Source organism: Sinocyclocheilus grahami, unplaced genomic scaffold, assembly GCF_001515645.1.
Source record: "Sinocyclocheilus grahami isolate Dianchi unplaced genomic scaffold, SAMN03320097.WGS_v1.1 scaffold385.1, whole genome shotgun sequence".
Classification (NCBI taxonomy): domain Eukaryota; kingdom Metazoa; phylum Chordata; class Actinopteri; order Cypriniformes; family Cyprinidae; genus Sinocyclocheilus; species Sinocyclocheilus grahami.
Genome location: NW_015505564.1, coordinates 407,003 through 429,181, shown reverse-complemented (window position 1 = coordinate 429,181; position 22,179 = coordinate 407,003). Strand labels below are relative to the sequence as shown.

Sequence of the window (22,179 nt, the reverse complement as noted above, 5' to 3'; positions counted from 1 at the left end):
CAAGGGGGAACCTACACAATATTGGGCAGGTGGTTTTAATGTTGTGGCTGATCAGTGAACTGAACATAAGTGAACATAACAGCATCGGCAAAATAACCACTCATGTACTGTACTTACAAACATGCAAGACAAATCCCCTGAAAAACGTTCTTCAGTATGAATTTTAATATACTTGATATTTGAGTAAAGTAAAAAAAATAACTAATAATGGCGAATGCACAGCCCTTCATGATATGCAAATTTTAAAATGATCAAGTTTTAAAATTTAAGTCACAGCATACTGGTTTAATAACAATTACAGAATACTGACAAATTCTTATTATTGTGTGTGTTACTATGTGCAAGTGTTATCTTTAACCCATATCTGGACTGGATCAAAAAACAGTCCATAGACTTTAACCTGTGATGCACTGTAAAATTAACAGTAACTGTCTTACATCCGTTCATCTGGCCGTTTACAGTTTACTCTAAGAGAACGTCCCTCCCCTCCCAGCACCTAAGCTGAATTTTGTTGCTCCAGTGACTGCTTCAGCTACAACGACTGGCAGGCCATTGTCAAACTCATACTGCATGGCCTGGGTGAAGGAGGAGGAGTCAAAGACTGCGTAGTAGGCGGAGTTACGGTCTGCACGGAGACAGAGCTGTGGAAATGCGCTGACCTGTTCGGCAAGTTCAAGAGCCACTTGAAGTGCTAGAACAAATGAACACAGACTGACAATTAGATGAAAAGATGGCAAAATGGGGCCATTCCTAGTTAAGTTTAACAGACCTCTGACAAAAGAAGGCAAACTAACAGGAAAAAAACATTGGCTAAACCATTTTTTTTTTCGTTGACCATAATGTGTGACCTCAAGTGACCTCCATATCATCACTCATTTCCTTCTGATATGAACTCGTTTTGTCCTTCTGTGTAGCACATGAAAGCTCTGGCCTCTGTTCAGATCTCCTATGGAAAGTCCACTCGAGTGACTTCACTTTGGAACTGAAGTGCTTACTTTAACAGTATCTCTAAACAGCTTTGAGCTCATCTCATCTTACCTCGCTGTGACTGTGTGAACTGCTGCCACATTACATTAGTTTAATCTGATAACATCCTCAAGGGAACTCCACTGTAGCTGAATGAAAGATGCAAACGTTTTTTTTTAGCAACTGGGATGGTGCCCCCCCTGGGAGTTGGTGCCCTACGCAAACTGCGTACTCTGCATATAGGGAGCGGCGGTACTGGCCATAGGTTCTAACTCTATGATATAATCACATCATTACTCACATGGCGCAGCCGATTTGTTTATTTCATATTAGCAGCCAATGAGCTGCTGCTCAACATTCAAATACCTGGCTAGTGCTTGCTGTAGCAGTTGCAGCACACTTCAGAAACCCTCCCCAGCTTCCCCAGCTCCACCTGTATAGTAGGGATGTGCATCTTCATAACTCAGCCCGATGCGGTACGCATCTCAATGCATAGCCAATGATATGATACATTAACAATGCATATGAAACAGCGATACGTGATGTGATACGATTCACCCCGATTACGATGCAGTGAAATTTGATTTCGATTCGATTCAACACAATGTGATTCAATGCAATACGATGCAATGGAAAAAAAATAGATAATGCTATGCAATTCAATATGGTTCAGATAGTTTGCTTTGGTTCAGACAGACAGCCATGTTAATCTATATTCTATGCAGCATGTCACGGTCTCTGTAGTGTTGTGACATCGCATCGTTAACTTTTATGCCGATGCAACCGATGCAAATCCGTGAATCTTACCATTCCTACTGTATAGATCAACTATGGGGTGATTTCATGTATGTTACAGTATATTAGGCCACAAGTGAACAGTCAGTCCTTGAATTTAATGAGTTGGAAGCAGGAAAAATGGGTAAGCAAAATTATCTGAGTGACTTTGGCCAAATAATGATAGCTAGACAACTGGCATTATCAAACTCTTTCTGAGTCTATCAAAGTCTTTTGGGGGTGTTCCTGGTATGCTGTGGTTATTAGTACCTATCAAAAGTGGTGCAAGCAAGGACAACTGGTGAACCAGTGTAATGAGTGCCCAAGAATCGCTGATGCATGTGCATCACAATTTACTGCGTATGGGATTGTATAGCCACAGACTGGTCAGAGTGCCCATGATGACCCTGTCCACTTCCAAAAGTTCCTATAATGGGCAAGTAAGCGACAGAAATGGACCAGGGAGCAATGGAAGAAAGTTGCCTGGTCTGATGAATCATGTTTCAGACCAGATAGATGGCCAGGTGAATGTGTGTTACTGGAGATGGCAAGAGGATGCAGTATGGGAAGAAGGAACATCGGCGGAAGCAGTGTAATTCAATGTTTTGCTGGGAAACCTTGGACCCTGGCATTCATGTCGATGTTACTTTGACACGTAGCACCTGACTAAAAATTGTTGCACACCACGTACACCCCTTCATGGAAATGGTGTTCCCTGATAGCAGTGGCCTCTTTCAGCAGGATAATGCACCTGCAACTGTTCAAGGTGTTGATGTGGCTTCCAAATTCCCCAGATCTCAATCCAATTGTGCATCTATGGGATGCACTGGATGAACAAATCCGATCCATGGAGGCTCACCTTGCAAAGTGCAAGACTTAAAGGATCTGCTGCTAATATCTTGGTGCCAGATACTACAGGACACGTTCAGAGGTCTTGTTAATGCATCAGAGCTGTTTTGGCAGCACAAGGGGGAACCTACACAATATTGGGCAGGTGGTTTTAATGTTGTGGCTGATCAGTGAACTGAACATAAGTGAACATAACAGCATCGGCAAAATAACCACTCATGTACTGTACTTACAAACATGCAAGACAAATCCCCTGAAAAACGTTCTTCAGTATGAATTTTAATATACTTGATATTTGAGTAAAGTAAAAAAAATAACTAATAATGGCGAATGCACAGCCCTTCATGATATGCAAATTTTAAAATGATCAAGTTTTAAAATTTAAGTCACAGCATACTGGTTTAATAACAATTACAGAATACTGACAAATTCTTATTATTGTGTGTGTTACTATGTGCAAGTGTTATCTTTAACCCATATCTGGACTGGATCAAAAAACAGTCCATAGACTTTAACCTGTGATGCACTGTAAAATTAACAGTAACTGTCTTACATCCGTTCATCTGGCCGTTTACAGTTTACTCTAAGAGAACGTCCCTCCCCTCCCAGCACCTAAGCTGAATTTTGTTGCTCCAGTGACTGCTTCAGCTACAACGACTGGCAGGCCATTGTCAAACTCATACTGCATGGCCTGGGTGAAGGAGGAGGAGTCAAAGACTGCGTAGTAGGCGGAGTTACGGTCTGCACGGAGACAGAGCTGTGGAAATGCGCTGACCTGTTCGGCAAGTTCAAGAGCCACTTGAAGTGCTAGAACAAATGAACACAGACTGACAATTAGATGAAAAGATGGCAAAATGGGGCCATTCCTAGTTAAGTTTAACAGACCTCTGACAAAAGAAGGCAAACTAACAGGAAAAAAACATTGGCTAAACCATTTTTTTTTTCGTTGACCATAATGTGTGACCTCAAGTGACCTCCATATCATCACTCATTTCCTTCTGATATGAACTCGTTTTGTCCTTCTGTGTAGCACATGAAAGCTCTGGCCTCTGTTCAGATCTCCTATGGAAAGTCCACTCGAGTGACTTCACTTTGGAACTGAAGTGCTTACTTTAACAGTATCTCTAAACAGCTTTGAGCTCATCTCATCTTACCTCGCTGTGACTGTGTGAACTGCTGCCACATTACATTAGTTTAATCTGATAACATCCTCAAGGGAACTCCACTGTAGCTGAATGAAAGATGCAAACGCTCATCTACTGGTCAGACAACAGCCCATAAACAGTACAGTTTTGAAAGATGCACTGACATTCTGTAGAAAAGGTAGACATAGTTAGAGGGAATCTCATTGTTCCAAAACTGTATGACTTCGTTTTATGAAAGCATATAGTATGGCAGAATACCACAAGATCACTCTAAAAACAAAAATCCATACAACATTAATCTTTATTCCAAGGCTTCTGTAAAAATTATAAAATTATGTAGGCTATTAAATTAAAAAATGAGAAAATTATTTTAACTTCTCAAATTTTATTTGTGCTTTCGCATTTTCAAACTTTCCACGTTACAATTAGTCATGACTCATGTGACAAGCCAGAACACCATCAAGCATATTTTTCTAAGTAACTATTAATAATATTACTTCAACATAGGTAAAATGTAGTTGGTTTATGATGTTCAATTGCCATATCATGCTAAAGCAAGTTTTAAGGTGTAGTGTATGTGTACCTTGGCCATCAGGCACCACTCTGTTTGCCAGTCCAAATGTCTTTACCAGTCGGCCTGTGAGGATGAGATCTAGAGCTCGCGAGAGACCAATCAGCTGTGGCAATCTCACTGTACCCCCCATCAATCAATGGCACACCTGTGTGAGACAAACAGAAAGAGGCTTATAGACATAGAGGAGCTGAGGATTAACTGGTAGGAGGTGAGTTATTAACACAGATACCATCCTAAAGTTTGAGGTCAGATTTTCTTATTTGAAAGATAATAATACTTTGTTAGTCAAGGATGCATTAAATTTATAAAAATAACAGTAAAGTAATTTATGATGCCATGAAAGTTAGAATACCCATGCGATTTCAATGTACAATTTGTAACTGACTTGTAAATTTGTCACAGTGCATGACAAATAAACTTGAAACTAAAAAGCTTACTTGATTTTTGAGTTACTTGATTCTTATGGATTACTGGACAAATGTGAAATCTAGGTATTAATTAAAATGTATCAATATGTGAAAATACTTATCAGTCAGAATATACTGTAGGAGTGTAACCCCAATAAAATTATTATTATTATTATTTATATAATTTATATGTACATAAACCATTGTAAGCTGCCAAATCTAGATTTGACCAACTGGCCATCTGAAAGAATCCAAGGGATTTTTTTGACATACAAGAAAATTTGCTTTTAGGAATCAGTGTGGCCAAACCCTCAAAGGTACTTCTGTACCTTTTCTAAACTCATAGTGTCCATATTATACCTTGGGGAGATACGCTGCCGGTACAAACATGTGTTACTGCCCCAGAGATACATTTTTGCAAAATTTGGTAGGTATGTTTACATGCACTCCTTTTTTGTCAATCCAAATGAATCCAATCCAATTTTAGATTCTCTAAATTATGTTACATGTACCCTAAAGCTAAGCATTTAAGCTATCATAACACTGGTATTTTTTAATTCGATTGAGAAAGTAGTCTGATTCAAGCGTTTACATTGCTAAAATTTTCCAATTAAACAGATTATTTATGACCATAACATGTTTTCAGTCAGATCATAATTTAATTCAGACTGAGCTCAATCTATTGCGGCATGGTGACTCAGTGGTTAGTGCAATCCCAGAAGGTTCAGGGATCGGGTCCTGGATGCCATTCTGTGTGGAGTTTGCATGTTCTCCTATGTTGCTGTGACTCTCCTTCTGGTGATCTGGCTTCCCCCACAATCCAAAGACATGAAGGAGAGGTGAATGAGTGAGAGTGTGAATGTTTATGTCTGTGTATGTATCCATCCAGGGTGGTTCCTGGGATAGGCATCCCCATCAACTGCTTGTTCTATGTACATTGTATGGATGGATTGAGTTTAGTCAGAGTGATGTAGGTGATTGCCAATTGGAATCTGTCTGACTGACTGAGCCATCAATATGATTATAAAGAGATTATTAGGTTGCACGTAAACTTAGTTATGCTGTGACTGTGAGTTAGATAAAGTAGTCCATACATCTCGTCAAATCAAACCACTACCTTTATTCCCAGACCTTGACTATTGCGCAAAATCCTCTTGCTTTCACACACAGGAGACATTGAAGTGGTACAATGGCTTTACAGAAATCACCGAATGACTCCATGTCACTAGACCTGCATTAGCAGCTGGGTGATTTCAGTTCACCTCAGGTGTTTGACTGAATGAATGGATCTGTCTGTGTAAGCCTGAGCCTGTGGTTGAACTTTTATGTCTTCCTGTACGTGTTCATGCTGGTGATACTGGTATCCACAGAACATCAAAGTACCAACAAAGCCTACGACGCAAGCTTGCACACACAATGGTGTTGGGGTAATGCAGTGTTACACCACACTACCACTCTAGAGCTCAGGATAAAACCTTTAAACGCACACTTACATAAACGCAAAAACAGCTAAATGAGAAGCTATAAGATGTGGTCTACATGTCTGTGAAATCAGAAGCAACATGACCATGATACAAAACCTCTCACATATTAATTATAATTCCAAATCCCTAAGAGTTACACCTGAGATTTAGTTTGTTTTAGTTTAAGCTGTTCATTTAAAATAAATTAATGCATTAAGGGAAGTCTTCCATTCTCAAGACAACTCAAATCATCAATGTATTTGATTAAATCTGCATCCCTGAGTCCAAGCATTATATGCCAAGGTAGGATCTGAAGGTTGAAAGAGAATGTCTGTAAAATCTGAGAAGGGTCGAGTCATTTCAGTTGTTGGCAGCCACTCCGGTGGCTGAGGTGGATGAATGGAAACTGCATTCAGAACAACTGGCTTTGACCACCTGGGCTGTTGGATTAGATACAACGTGTGCAGTTAGGGCCTCTTAAAAATGATAAACTCAGATTTCACAGATCTTCTGGTCTCTGATAAATGTACTGCATTTCATTTGATCTGGGAACAAACTGTCCAAGTGAAACAGAATATTTGATGAGAAAACAATGACTGGGTCTTGAAAAGTGGGCGTTCCATAGCAGAACGGAATCAGACCTGAATGTGAAGTTCCCGTCCAGACACTGTCGGAACCCACTTTTTGACTTGGATGTTGAGGCTGAATGTCAGGACGTTTTGATGTATCCCAATGGTAAAACTTTACTTGAAAAGCCCAAATAGCTATACATGATGTCAGCCAAAAAGGAGAGTAGTTTTAATAAATGCGGCAAAATTTATTACTTTTAATTTAAGGTTTACAAAGGCTTTTTTCTTTGGTATAACGCACTGATGAATTGTACACAATAAGACCAGGAAGGTGTTTTAAGAAAGTAAATTGGACCAATGTGCTAAAGACTATGTAACTTTTTACTCAGTCAAACAATATTTCCCTTGGGTTTTACTGTGTAACTGCACTAGCTGAATCACTTAAATGGCTTGTTCACATTCTTTTCAGGGCTGTTTCTTTCAGTTTGGTGGCTCAATGTAGTATCTGAAGACAAAACAGGAAGTATTTGGCCACATCAGAGAGATTTCAGTCAGTTTTGGTGCATATTTTCCTTTTCCAGGGTTACCTCCCCCAACCTTTCTCATTTCTGTCTCTCCATCTCTCACCACGAGGGATTCCCCTAGGCTGTTCCCATCTTGGTCTGCCATATACAGCCCTAAAATTCACTTGCCAAAATAAGATTAGGTAAAATAAAACCTACAAGCAGGATGTTAAAATAAACCCTTTCCACTGATGGGAGCCAAGACATCTATTATGTGAGATGAATGGTGTTTAAGGGCCTGCTGTGCACTGTGGGTAAGTACAGGAGAGAGTGAGGAAAATTCAGAGGAAATAAGTAGGTAGTGTCAGAGCGCTTAGCCTTGTTCTGGGAGAAAAAGTCTCTAAATGATAGTTCCCATTTAAACTCAATCATAGCAGAATGGCCACAGGACACACAAAATTTGTTGACAAAACATTTTGGTAGGAATGGTTACATGTTAGATGCTCAAATCGGAAGAGTAATGTGACTATAGATATCATATCGTGTAAGCTGTTGGATTTGTTCATGAAAAAATGTGTGGCGTCTGCCTGTGCAAGTCGCTGCCACAATGTCAGTATGTTGCTAGAGGTTACTAAGCTGTACTGAGTATGTTTGAGCAAGTATCTATGCGGTTTATAGAGTATTGTGGGTGGTTGCCAGGGATTTGCTACATATCTATGCTACATAACCAAGATGTCCTGAGTGGTGTATAGCATATTGCTGTGCGGTTACTGGGGTGTTGTGCATGGTTGCTACGTGGTTACTTAACTGTTCGGAGTGTTTTTTAAAAATGTTTCGGTGTTTTAAGAAAGTAAATTGGACCAATGTGCTAAAGACTATGTAACTTTTTACTCAGTCAAACAATATTTCCCTTGGGTTTTACTGTGTAACTGCACTAGCTGAATCACTTAAATGGCTTGTTCACATTCTTTTCAGGGCTGTTTCTTTCAGTTTGGTGGCTCAATGTAGTATCTGAAGACAAAACAGGAAGTATTTGGCCACATCAGAGAGATTTCAGTCAGTTTTGGTGCATATTTTCCTTTTCCAGGGTTACCTCCCCCAACCTTTCTCATTTCTGTCTCTCCGTCTCTCACCACGAGGGATTCCCCTAGGCTGTTCCCATCTTGGTCTGCCATATACAGCCCTAAAATTCACTTGCCAAAATAAGATTAGGTAAAATAAAACCTACAAGCAGGATGTTAAAATAAACCCTTTCCACTGATGGGAGCCAAGACATCTATTATGTGAGATGAATGGTGTTTAAGGGCCTGCTGTGCACTGTGGGTAAGTACAGGAGAGAGTGAGGAAAATTCAGAGGAAATAAGTAGGTAGTGTCAGAGCGCTTAGCCTTGTTCTGGGAGAAAAAGTCTCTAAATGATAGTTCCCATTTAAACTCAATCATAGCAGAATGGCCACAGGACACACAAAATTTGTTGACAAAACATTTTGGTAGGAATGGTTACATGTTAGATGCTCAAATCGGAAGAGTAATGTGACTATAGATATCATATCGTGTAAGCTGTTGGATTTGTTCATGAAAAAATGTGTGGCGTCTGCCTGTGCAAGTCGCTGCCACAATGTCAGTATGTTGCTAGAGGTTACTAAGCTGTACTGAGTATGTTTGAGCAAGTATCGGTTTATAGAGTATTGTGGGTGGTTGCCAGGGATTTGCTACATATCTATGCTACATAACCAAGATGTCCTGAGTGGTGTATAGCATATTGCTGTGCGGTTACTGGGGTGTTGTGCATGGTTGCTACGTGGTTACTTAACTGTTCGGAATGTTTTTTAAAAATGTTTCTAAGCAGTTGCATGTTTCTATGCATTTGCTAAGCTGTTATAAATGTTTATATGGATGATAAGGTGCGATACTAGCTGACAAGCCAGACTCTGAGCTGTTAATGTTGATTATTTTCAGATTAATTACAGGAATTATTAAACAGAATTATGTAACGTATAACTGACGACGGGCCAATTATTCCACTTACATCATAGTTACCACACATCAAGACATTGTTCAGATCTGCAGGCATGTGCAACGGGGGTTGCTTTGGGGGCTCAAACCCCTGCCCTTTTCCCTAAATTAACCAAAAGTGCCCCTCTCTCAACAGTTATCAACAATAATATTGTGGTTAATAATATGAAATGCTTTTGATTTATAATTATGGTTCAAAATCAGTAACAATTGGCTCATAACTCTGAAAATACCTGTTTATTTTTACTTATAGTCTGAGACGCCATTTTCATTGCGTTGCTACAGGTAGTGTGTGTCTTAAAGGGGTCATACTATGCTCTTTTACAAAGTCTTGATGTTTTTTTCGGGTGTACTAGAACAGGCTCTCATACTAGGTTGTTCGAAAAACACATTATTTTCACATATTATTTTCACACATTATTACAACACATCTCTCCCCAGTCTGGCATGGACCGGCTTGAATAGTTCCTGTATCAAATGAAGGCTCGCCTTCTGAAATACGAAATGTGCTGTGATTGGTTAGCTGGGCCAGTGTGTGTTGTGATTGGCAGCACTCGGTGCCTGGTCGGGAAATGTCATGCCCCTTACCATAGCCGCCTGCGAGCTTCTGTGTAAATATTGTGTCAATATCAAATCAGTTTGAGCGCGATTTAAACCAGGATGATTGTAACCAACCAGGTCTCGTCCCATTCGTCTGTATTTGTGATATCACAAATCCCGGAAAATATGCATTGTAGTCCAAACCAGTCGTTCATTGTAGTTTTTGAAAAGTGATTTCTGTTAAATAAAATATCTCCTTTTGAAGTGGACTTTCAACTTTGTAACTTTGCAAATCTTTTTTATGCTCAAACAGCAACATTACAGACTAACTAAAGTTGAAAAAGGGAAAAAGCATAATAGGACCCCTTTAAGGCTGGGATACAAAACTTTTGCCCCGATTTTACCCTGATTTACAGTCTGGAGAAGTTGACGCTAGTTGCCAAAAATCAGAGCCAGTCTATAGATTTGAGTTAACAGACTTCACAGAAAATTGCGTAGTGTATGACGGTCACAGAAAAATTAGAAAAATCATGTAGTGTATTCCAGTCTTTAAACAAGCTCAAATTTCATTGGACAGTGTGAAGTGGAGTGGTATCTTCCCGGTCTTATTCATGAATCATTTAAAAACTACGTAGCCACTGTCTGTTTAAAATTTATTATTATTATTTTTTTTTTTTTGAAAAGGCTCAAATGAAAGAAATGGTAGCATTAATTGACCCTTCATAGGGAGCATGATTGACAGGCGATCTGACCAATCATAATGCTGAATCCGCCATTTTGTCCGGCACACAAATCAGACAGGAAAGTATACTAGATTAAAGGGGTGAAAATTTTGTGATTAGTCTTATTTATTAACTTACCCCCATGTTGTTCCAAACCCGTAAAAGCTTCGTTCGTCTTCGGAACACAATTTAAGATATTTTGGATGAAAACCGGGAGGCTGTCCCATTGCCTGCCAAGTAAATTATACTGTCAAGGTCCAGAAAAGTATGGAAGACATCTGCCATCAGTGGTTCAACCATAATGTTATGAAGCGGCGAGAATACTTTTTGTATGCGAAGAAAACAAAAATAATGACTTTATTCAACAATTTGTCTCCTCTGTGTCTCTCCGCATCACTGTAGCGCCATTTAGTACTTGGCAGTCAATGGGGCAGTCACAAGCCTCCCAGTTTTCATCCAAAATATCTTAAATTGTGTTCCGAAGAAGAACTTTTACGGAGTTGGTTGACAAAAGTGATTAATGACAAAATTTTCATTTTGGGGTGGAGTATCCCTTTAACTTCGGAGTTAGTTGAAATAAAATACCTTCTGATGTTCATTCATGTTTATTTCGTGCTCTTAAGTAAAGATGATCGACTCAAATTGTCACGACAAATTAAAGAGCCAAAAAACAGTATTTAATGTTTGAATTTCTCAAAATATGAAAAAATTTGAAAGCAAAGACTTTGTTTCATACCAGAAATAACCTGCTCTGTCTTCTCTGTCGGTGCGCGTTGTCAGTGTCCTCTTTGCTCTGCACTGCGTGAGAACATGATGTGTGGCATGAGAGCGAAATGGCTTGTGAAGGGTCAAATGTAAGTAGTGTTTAATTTACTCTTATTCAAACTCTTACTAGCATTTGATTTTATAGTTAGTTAAAAGAAGCCCAAGTGCCACTAACAGGCCTATTGTAAATGTAAAGTGTAAGCAGTTCAAGTTAAAACAGGATCTAACAGGCATGTTGTTGGTTTAGATGCAGTGATAAGTTTATTTAGCTCTTCCTGTTCTATAGTTGTAAAGGACTGCAGTTTATCTTTTGGTGCGACGAATGAAGCTGAAGTATTATACGCTGTAGAATCTACATTTCTTATTGTATTTCTGATGATCTATTTTATCAGTGAAGAAATTCATAAAGTCATTACTATTAAACTGTGAGGGAATATTTAGATCGGGTGGCATCTGGTTATTTGTTAATCTAGCCACTGTGCTAAATAAAAACCTTGAATTGTTTTGGTTATTTTCTGTAAGCTTGTGGATATGCTCGGCCCTGGCAGCCTTTAGAGCCTGTCTATAGCTGGACATACTGTTTTTCCACACAATTCTAAAAACTTTGTTAGTTAGTTAGTTTTTCTCTATTTGCGCTCAAGACTACGAATTTATTTCTTGAGAGAATGGGTATTACTGTTGTACCATGGCACAGTACGCTTTTCTCTAACCTTTTTCAATTTGATGGGGGCAACAGCTTCTAATGTATTAGAGAAGATAGTACCCATGTTGCTAGTCATTTCGTCTAGTTCATGTGTATTTATGGGTACACAGGGCAGTTGAGATAAATCAGGCAGGTTATTTGTGAATCTATCTTTGGTGGCTGGAACAATAGTTCTGCCCGAACGATAACGCGGAGCCATATAGTTAATATCAGTAATACGCAGCATCAGGGGCGCGGGAAGATGCTTTCGGTTGGGGGTGCTGTGTGTGTCCGTGTTGGGGGGGGCACTAGCGTCACGTGTTCACGAGGATTAGGCTAATCATCCCATATAGAAAACATCACAAGTAAAATTAATCATGTTTATAAAGATAAACATGGGTTTATTATAGCCCACTTACAATTTACATTTCAGAGATCATTACAAGTAAATTATTAAATGCTAAAACTGAATAAATTTAAATGAACAAACCTGACGTTGCATTTGCAACCATGTGAAAACAGGGGGTGCTGCAGCCCCCTAAGCACCCCTACTTCCCGCGTCCCTGCGCAGCATGCACGATTCAAGGAAATGGTCAGTAACATCATCACTTTGAGGTACGATATCTATATCAGTAAGATCAATTCCATGCGATATAATTAAATCTAGCATATGATTTAAATGATGAGTGGGCCTGGTGACGTTTTGCTTGACTCCAAAAGAGTTTATTAGGTCAGTAAACGCAAGTCCTAATGCATCATTTGTATTATTAACGTGAATGTTAAAATCTCCAACAATCTATATATATAGTCTTCTCTCTTTATGACTCAGGTTCCTCCTTGAATGTAAACATATGGAATTTTCATCCATTTTTCCGTCCATGAAATTATAAGTCTTATAAGAAAAGATACATGCCTCACCTCACCAAAACACATTATTTGAGGTATCATTCATTCCTCATAAGTAGCACAGGTAAAGTTTTTTTAAGGGTTCATTTTTTTTAAGGGTTATAGGTTTGATCAAATTCTTAAATAAGAACAACACTAATGCAGACAATTGTCTTAGCAAGCACCAACATTTTTTCATTGCACAAAAAATTCAACTAATCATTACTGTAGAGCACCAGTAAAGACTTGAAGACAGCACGCGTCACGTCTTCCTGGGTGGCTCGAGTACAGTAGAGGCAGACAGTCTGAGGAATGGGTTCACGGGAACATGCGGGCAATGCCCGGATGCTTGGTTTAATGAAAGAGAGGGTCATGATGATGGCTCTATGTTTTAAATGAGCAGCTGGAAAAATCAGTTCCTGGCAGTAAATTATAGCACTGCTGGCATATTTATACACACTGTGGTCATATTTGTAGCATAGAGAAACTAGTACATGCAGAATTAAACTGTATCAAATTTCTCTTCTCTTTCTGTGTACTGCAAAGTCTGTCCACAATAGTTTAGCATTGCAGGATTTAATTTACTATGTTTGGATTGAAATTGACAGCTTTTATTTTATTACTCATAATACAGCCATTTATAGAATCCTGCAAGTGCCACAGTACAATAAGGTAATATCATGGTATATAAATATGGTAATCCAGTGAAGTGCAGTCCATATAAACTGTGAATGTTCTGCATACCCAAGCCATTTGAGAGAATGAGCTCAGGGACTGGCTCATAAATATTAACAATGTTATAAATTCCAGTAACACTTTATTTTAAGGTGTCCTAAACATTACATGTACTTAATATTATAATAACACTTAATTATGCATAATTAAATGCAACGAACCCTAATCCTAACTCTAAACATATACAGTAGTAAGTACATGTAGTTAATAAATATTACTCAGTCCTTAAATATATAATTACACTGTAACAATGACACCTTAAACTCTTCATCTTTTACTGCAGTCATAATCTTTTACTGCAGTTATATCTAATCAAATGCACATTATTATTCGTTAGTTTGGGTTAAACAAATCATTTTTGCTTGGTTGGAACAGCAGCTACGCTAATTATGTTTGTATTTGTTTCTCTGTCTTTTGCCACGGGATTAACATCCCGTGGTAACTAGGATTTACACAAGCTTCAGTCTGGAGCCAGAACACCTGAGAAGAGATGATGCGTAACATAAATCTTACATAAAATGTTGCATAACTGTCTGTATATTATTTATCCAAATGACAAATTTCTGCAAATATGTGCCAGTTACAAAGGGATTTGGGTGAGTGTATCCACAACAGCTTTGGCACCAACACTCTACTGCTATGAATCATCATTACTGCTCCAAGTTCTCATTGGTTTATTGGCATTGGGTAATTCCATGTGCAGGAAAAGCTGTCTATGAATTGTTCTCCTAGCTGGAAAACTTGATCTTGATTACAAATTGTATGTAATGCAAAAAAAAGGTACTTACACTTGTGTTGCGACATTACTGTCGGATCCAATGGTTTTATAAAATCTCATAAGTCTCATACGAGATGGACCCTACAACCAACAACACACGTCAGTATATTGCTGTTCTACCCTTTGAACCATGCTGTAGGACTGCAAACATTGAGTATCAGATGTCAATTATGAAGAGCATATACACTGAAAGTGACTTAATAATTGTAAGTCATTGTATGTTTGTATACAATAATTGTATACAGTGGGTGTATCATCCAAATGTTAAGAGTATGTGTGCTCTACTATTGGTAGTTTCCGATAGTCTCTGTTGCTTATGAAAAACTCTTGTTTAAGTCTGAAGGCCTGTTCACAGCAAGACAAATGTCCGGTGTAAACATAAAAGAGACAGAGACAAGGGAGCTGGTTCTAGATTCCTCTCTGTTATTCACTCTCTCTCTAAGCAAAATAGTCATGAGCACCACCAAATCGTAGTTTTATGTAACAGCAGTGGCTCTGGGCATGTGACCAAAATTGCAAATTTTCGCAATGCAAACGTCTCTGTTGCTTATGAAAAACTCTTGTTTAAGTCTGAAGGCCTGTTCACAGCAAGACAAATGTCCGGTGTAAACATAAAAGAGACAGAGACAAGGGAGCTGGTTCTAGATTCCTCTCTGTTATTCACTCTCTCTAAGCAAAATAGTCATGAGCACCACCAAATCGTAGTTTTATGTAACAGCAGTGGCTCTGGGCATGTGACCAAAATTGCAAATTTTCGCAATGCAAAGGAGGGGGGAAAATCTGTTGAAATGACTGCAATGTTTGTTTCATTATGAACATTTTGGTAGACATTTTAATTTTAATAAATGGCTGTTAATGTGACTGTTAATACTTTAAGGGTCATAGAAACATTTTTTTGTTACAATATTATAGCAGACTTAAAGGTAATGTATTAAATGACTCCTCTATGCAATACTGCATCTCAGAAGGACCACTCCGTACCATGGGACCAGGACCACAGCAGACATCTTGCTCCAGTTTAAGAGAACCAGAGCTCTGGGCCAACTCCTTCAGATCAAAACCAGCACAGAAATTCCCTCCTGAAACAAACAACTTGATTATTTAACTGACAAGGCAACCCTTGTGAAAAAGAAGTCCACTTTAGCAAGAGTCTTAACTTTTATAAAGAATATCTCTTTGGTTTTGAGACTTTAGTCTTTGCAACTTCAGGGATCTTATCTATGCACAATCAGCTTGTAACACTCCAAAGAGAAGGGAAAACTTGAAATCGCATCATATGACCCCTTTAAAAAGAGTACTTATTACGGATATAATATTCTTTAAAAGCATATACTTGAGTGCAAACTTGTTTTCTGACAATTAATTACATGTTAATTGCAGCTACAAAATAATGAATATTAATTCCAAACTGCTGAACTTTAGAGGGTTTTGTTTGTTTGTTTTTGGCCCACTTAAGTAAGACTTAAAATCATAGTTCACCCAAACATGGAAATTGTGTCATCATTTACTGACCCTCAAGTTGTTCCAAACCTTTATGAGTTTCTTTCTTCTGTTGAACATAAATAATATGTAAAGAATGTGGGTAACCAAACAGTTGCTGGTCCCCATTAACTTCCATAGTATGAAAACAATGCTAAATGGAAGTCAATGGGGAGCAGCATACATTCTTCAAAATATCTGAACTTTCAGAAATCAGCATATAAGAATAATTTCTGAAGATTTCATTTCTAATGAAAATGATATATTAAAATGTTATGTGTTTTAATTTATAATGAGGAAGTTGCAATTTAATAAATTAAAAGTATAGGCCATTAACTTTTAGGTACCACTTTATTTTAAGGTTTCATTGTTAAATATGTTACATGTATTTACTATGGTGATAAAGTATGCATAATCACAAGTAGTTAATACTAAACCAGCCCTTAAACGTATAATAAGTATATTTTTTTAATTTTATTATTTGTGTAATTACACCGCAACAAATACATAAAGTGGTATATGTATTGTTAAATAACACACTACAGTTACAATCAATTATACATGTGCTTAGGTATATTAGTCAAAATCAAAAACACAACAATGATTTAAAGTTCACTTTAAAGTTTAACTTTTAATTTGCCATTATTTAAAAGTGCACTGTGTAAAAAAAACAAAATCATTAAAGTGTTCTTTTTTTAATTACACTTAAGTGTTCTTTTATTTTATTATATCAAAATTGATATTATACAATACAGGTTTTTTTATATACTTTAAAGTACACTACAAATGTCCATTTACCACAATTAAGCACACTTCTTTCTCACGAGGGAATACATGCTAATTGCAAGAGTTATTTTAAACTTTCAAATGATCATTTATTTCAGAGAAACATTACCAGTTAAAACAGTCCTTCAGTGTACTTTAACATATCACAGCTTGAACTACGCAATAAAACAGCAATTATTCATAATTTAGCTGTAATGTGAACATGGACGCAATTTTCGTAATGGCTTCCTAGTGGACTAGTAAACCCTAGACCAGTATGTGACATTGTGTGCACTCAATTTGCATTTTAATGTCCTTTTAAATGCCTAAGATATAGTATGTTAACACAGACCTGAACCTGTGTTCTGGTGAAATAAGGGAGTTCTTGTGTGGCCATCATTACCTCTTGCACTCATTCACCTCTTCAAAGCTCAAGCAATTACTGTCATCACACATTTTTTATGTTGCTGTCTATGTAATGTTATCTACTGTGTTCAGTTCACCTGCAGACAGTCTTCTGTCTGAGCTCTAGGTTTAGAGTGTGAGAGAGAGCAAAACCTCTCATTTGACTCGAGATAAAGGTGATTTAGGACATTTGAGCAGAGATGGTTGATCCAGATTGAACAAATTATTTCTATTGAGGGTGTGCAATTTGATGGCCTAGGATAATTGTTTTCAGTGTGGTAATATTGCCATCACAGGCTTTGACATAACACAGGACTCTTGTAGTCATGTGCTGCCCACTTAGTCAAAGATTTTAACAGGGAGTGGGAGGATGGGAATCAGGGAAAAGTGCATGTATAAACTATTTCTTTGCTTTACCGCTCAATCAGATGACATATTTTATTCTTTTCACTAACCATCAAAGTACACCAAAGTTCACATCAATAGCAGTGTGTAAGTGAACTAACCGACTCCATAAAGCACTGCCACATTAAGGCTGTTGTCCTGGTCAAAAGCCGACAGCTCCTCAGTCAGTCTCTGAGCAGTCTCTTGATTTACTGCATTACGCGCTTCAGGACGGTTAATCCCAATAAGCATCACCGTACCCCTCCTCTCAGTAATCACCATCCCACTTGCACCTAACACAATCACAGAATGAAATGCATGCACATTCATCATAATCTGTTGGCAGATACAATACAATAGACAGACTTAAAAACAATAAAATATGTCAAATAAGTACATAATATATGCAGAATATGTGTCATACAATGACATAAATTTTAGACACTTAAGACATCATTGCATTGGATAAAATAATAAATCCACTTTCAATTATTTCAAATATCGAAAGATTTGATCATTTTAAAAACTAACAAATTTTCATTTGTGAAATGTTTTGCTTGAGAAGTGCTTGTGCCAATTTTCTTTAAAATAAACCATATTTGCTTTGATATTGGTATAATGCAATGACATTCACATTTTTGTTCACATTCACAGTGACATTTTTTTTGGGGGAAAACCGTCTCTTATGCACACCAATGTTGCATTTATTTGATAAAAAATACAGTAAAAACTGCAATATTGTAAAATATTATTACAATGTAAAATAACTGTTTTCTATTTTCATATATTTTAAAATGGAATTTATTCCTGTGATGGCAAAGCTGAATTTTCAGCAGCTCCAGTCTTCAGCATCATATGAGTTTTCAGAAATCATTCTAATATTTGTTGCTTAAGAAACATGTATTATTATAACATATTTGGTGGGCATAAAAGGCTTCTTTCAAAAACATTAATAACCTTAATTATTCCAAACTTTTCACCTCCAGTGTAAATATACAGTGACATATATTACTGATGTTTGCTCACCAAGAAATGTTATGCTAATACATGTTTCTTGTAATTAATAATAAAAGTAATAAATGTTTCACAGAAAATTAATAAATCTAACAAAGTCTCAGACCTACACTGGACGTGTGCGACCCGTCACAAAGAATAATTCATTACATTACATACAGCTAATCTAAGTAATCTTTAGTGTCTAACCACATACACACACTGTAATCGCTGACTGGATTTCTGTCAAAAATAAACTACGATAAAAGGCTGTTCACCCATTGTACTGTTTCTGAAGTCCAGCTCACAGTTCACAGAGAGTCACAGCTGATTGGCCAGTAATAGTTAGTGAAGTGAACATCACTATAAACTTACTGCGCAGATAACATCCTCATTTCTAGACTCAGTCAATTATGTTAAGGTTATATCTGAAAGTGATAGAATTTGTTGTGATAGCATTGTTACATCCCGAGGAAGTACAAAGAGCAATTAAGAGTCTGAAAAACAATAAATCCCCAGGGTGTGATGGACTCACCGTTGAGTTGTACAAATTATTTGCTGATGAACTTATTTCCTTTTTAACTCAGGTTTTTAGAGAAAGTTTTGAAAAAGAAGCTTTACCGCCAATGTTGATGCAAGGTATCATAGCATTAATTCCTAAACCTAAGAAAGATCTTGCCAACTTAGACCATTTTTTTTTGTCTAAGCCACTTTAACACCACTTTTGTCTAACACCACTTTAAACAACACGTTTAAAATAAATTGGATAAAGAATTTGATCAATAAGCCCTCATCTATGTGGAATCTGATCTCTAATGTTATTTTTTCCAAACTAGATGGCTTCTTAAGTTTCTTATTAATCTGTAATTATAACATCATGAAAATCCCTATCAAATTATCTCTTTTTACACCTCACTCATATCTAATGTGGAATAATAAGACTTTACTGTATAAACACAAATCTCTCTCTTTTTATTTTTTTTTTTGAAAATTGGTTTAAAAATGTTTTTATTTTTGTGTCTTTACATTTATTCTGGAATTGCTCTTATACCACATCATTTTGGTGTGACATTCTTGATTTTATCAAATGTTATGTGAATCCTAATTTTGAGTTTACTTATAGAAATGTAATGTTTGGTTTTCATGAATGTGAAAAAAGGTGATGCTTACTTCATGAATCTTATTTTTCTGTTAGCTAAATATCACATTCATAAATGTAATGTTCTAAATGCAAACCTCTTTTTTTGAGATTCAAATTTGAAATGAAAATGTATTTTGAATCAATTGAACTCTCTACCAATTTAAAAGCAATAAGAACAATGGCTTTGCTAAAGGACTTGGCACGTCCTCTGGACTGAAAGACTGAATGACCCGGTCAATCCCAATGTATTGTTATGATTTGACGATGATGACAATTGTTGTTATTATTCGGGGGGGTTTTTTCAAGTCTTCAATAATAATAAAAAATCTATAAACTTTCCGTGCCTGAAACCCAGACAAGTCAAATCATATACAGTAATATTTCAAGTTTATACTGACCTCTATTGACAAAAACCGAAACCTCGGTTAATACTTTACCTGGGTCAGCGCTTTTTCTTTTTTCTTTTGAAATGGTGCTGCAAAATCCTTGTCCTTTCATTGAGTTTAAAGTCATGTGGTGAATTGACCTCCTAAAGCTATTATTAACTGATAGTCTCCCTAAAGTTAAAGTCACCATGAAATCAAAATAGAAAATTCTTATTTTTTAATGGAATACTGTAGTGTTTATTTTAAATAATTTATCCGTGCACTTCATTATTATTTTTTTTTATTCATGTAATCTCTTAAAGGGGTCATATGATGCGATTTCAATTTTTCCTTTCTCTTTGGAGTGTTACAAGCTCTTGGTGCATAAAGAAGATCTGTAAAGTTGCAAAGACTAAAGTCTCAAATCCAAAGAGATATTCTTTATAAAAGTTAAGAGTCAGCCACACCCGCCTAAAACGGCTCGTTCTAACACGCCCCCACATATCTACCTCACTGTGTGGGAAGATTTGCATAACACAATAATATGTGTTTTTTTACTTTAAACCGCATAAACACCTTTCATTACACCAAATACACAAAATAATGTTCTTTTTAGCAGCATCATATGACCCCTTTAATCTTTAATCAAAAACGTTAACCTCCCCTCCCCTTCAAAACGACTCATCTTCTCTTCCAGTCACGAGCTATGGCGCAGGGGGAGAGCTAGTGACGTGAGGGGTAAACACTGGGTTAAAGGACAGGGGGAAAAGCTGAAGCTGATGCTTCACTTTGTAGCACTGACACCAGTCATGAGGGAGTACGTTACCACTAAACATTGAAAAGATATTAGGATATTATGGCAACATTACCCTTAGGACATCGCAAACTAATTTTTTTCATGAATATGACTTAACCTGATGGAGGACGTGCTCAGTCATTCAGGCGAGCGCTGTCTGGGCATGTTTTGTGCTGTTGATCGTCGTCGTCATCCTTAATAAATAAAAAATGTATTCATGCTTGGGTGTCGGCTGTGAATCCAGTGAAGAGAAATCCCCCACCACTAACTGCAAACTGGCATTCAGATCTGTCTCCATTTTGTTTGCAATGCTCCACCTTCCAACGATCCAATCAATTCCCAAAGGACGAAATCAAGTCCCGCCCTCTCATTTCAGATGCCGTTTCACTCATATATACGTCACAGTAGAGAAGAAAAGACAATCGCAACTTCCGTTTCATGCTGACTTTAAAGCCATAATAGGCAATAGTATGTTCCTGCACAACCGGAGGCCGCAGTTTCAGGACCGCAGTTCTAGGACCCTATTCTTTTGTAACAGTGCCACCTACCGAATTCGATCACTAAAGATGGACGACATGGACAGCAATCAGAGTGAGAAACTTTACCGATTTTCAATTAAGTTTTATTTTATAACCTTAAAACGATGCAAAGTTTACGTAACCAACGTGAGAACTGCTAAGAAATAATAATGAATTCCCGATTGCTCGTTTTATTGATTATTACGATGTTCTTAATCCGTGGCCATGGTTTTTATTAAGCTAAACCTTGTTGACATAATGACTACAATAAGTAAATCTAGCCAGCACATTAATTAAACTTAAAAAGATGATAAAAGCATGCTGATGTGAGATGTGTCAGATGTACCTGTAGCTTACTGTATTAGTGTGAAAACTTGTTTGATACTCATTGTTTTATCATATTAGTTAAGTATAAATCATCTTTCATAATTAAACTGGGCTCATTGCTTGGTTGCACCACAATATGTGTTATTAGCCTGTCCTTTTGGCAGTACTTTAGATTAATCTGGTTGATGTTTGAAAGGCATGGTCAGCGGTTTGCCTTCTGGACTGATGAGGCCAGAAACTTGCTCCAAGGAGCTCTTCAGCCAGTGTACAGAGTGCTATCTCAGAGGAAATCCACATTCAGGCTGTCGATGACCACACCGCAAAGGTAAAGAGACTGCTGGACTTCATTGTGAAGTTACAGGGATCTGAGGAGCATTTAGTGGTACTTAAACAATGTTCACATTTAATCATCATTACAAACAAACTCATAGTAAAGGTTCACCAAGGGCCTTAATTAGGAATAACATTAACAATATCTTTTAACTATGCTGCAAATTATTGTATCTTGGACAGCAATCAGAGTGAGTAACTTTACCGATTTGTTTTATTTTTTTATTTTATAACCTTAAAACGATGCAAAGTTTACGTAACCAACGTGAGAACTGCTAAGAAATAATAATGATTGCTCGTTTGCT

The 22,179-nt window shown here is 37.3% G+C and overlaps 1 long non-coding RNA gene across 1 annotated transcript in view; it reads left to right on the top strand.

Annotated features, from left to right (window-relative positions):
• The first annotated feature begins 21,187 nt into the window (after nt 1-21,187).
• Nucleotides 21,188-22,179, top strand: part of LOC107550026 (uncharacterized) — a 2,764-nt gene continuing 1,772 nt past the window's right edge. Inside the window, exon 1 of the long non-coding RNA XR_001604618.1 lies at nt 21,188-21,290. This is a non-coding gene — a long non-coding RNA (uncharacterized lncRNA). The remainder of the gene's footprint in view (nt 21,291-22,179) is intronic.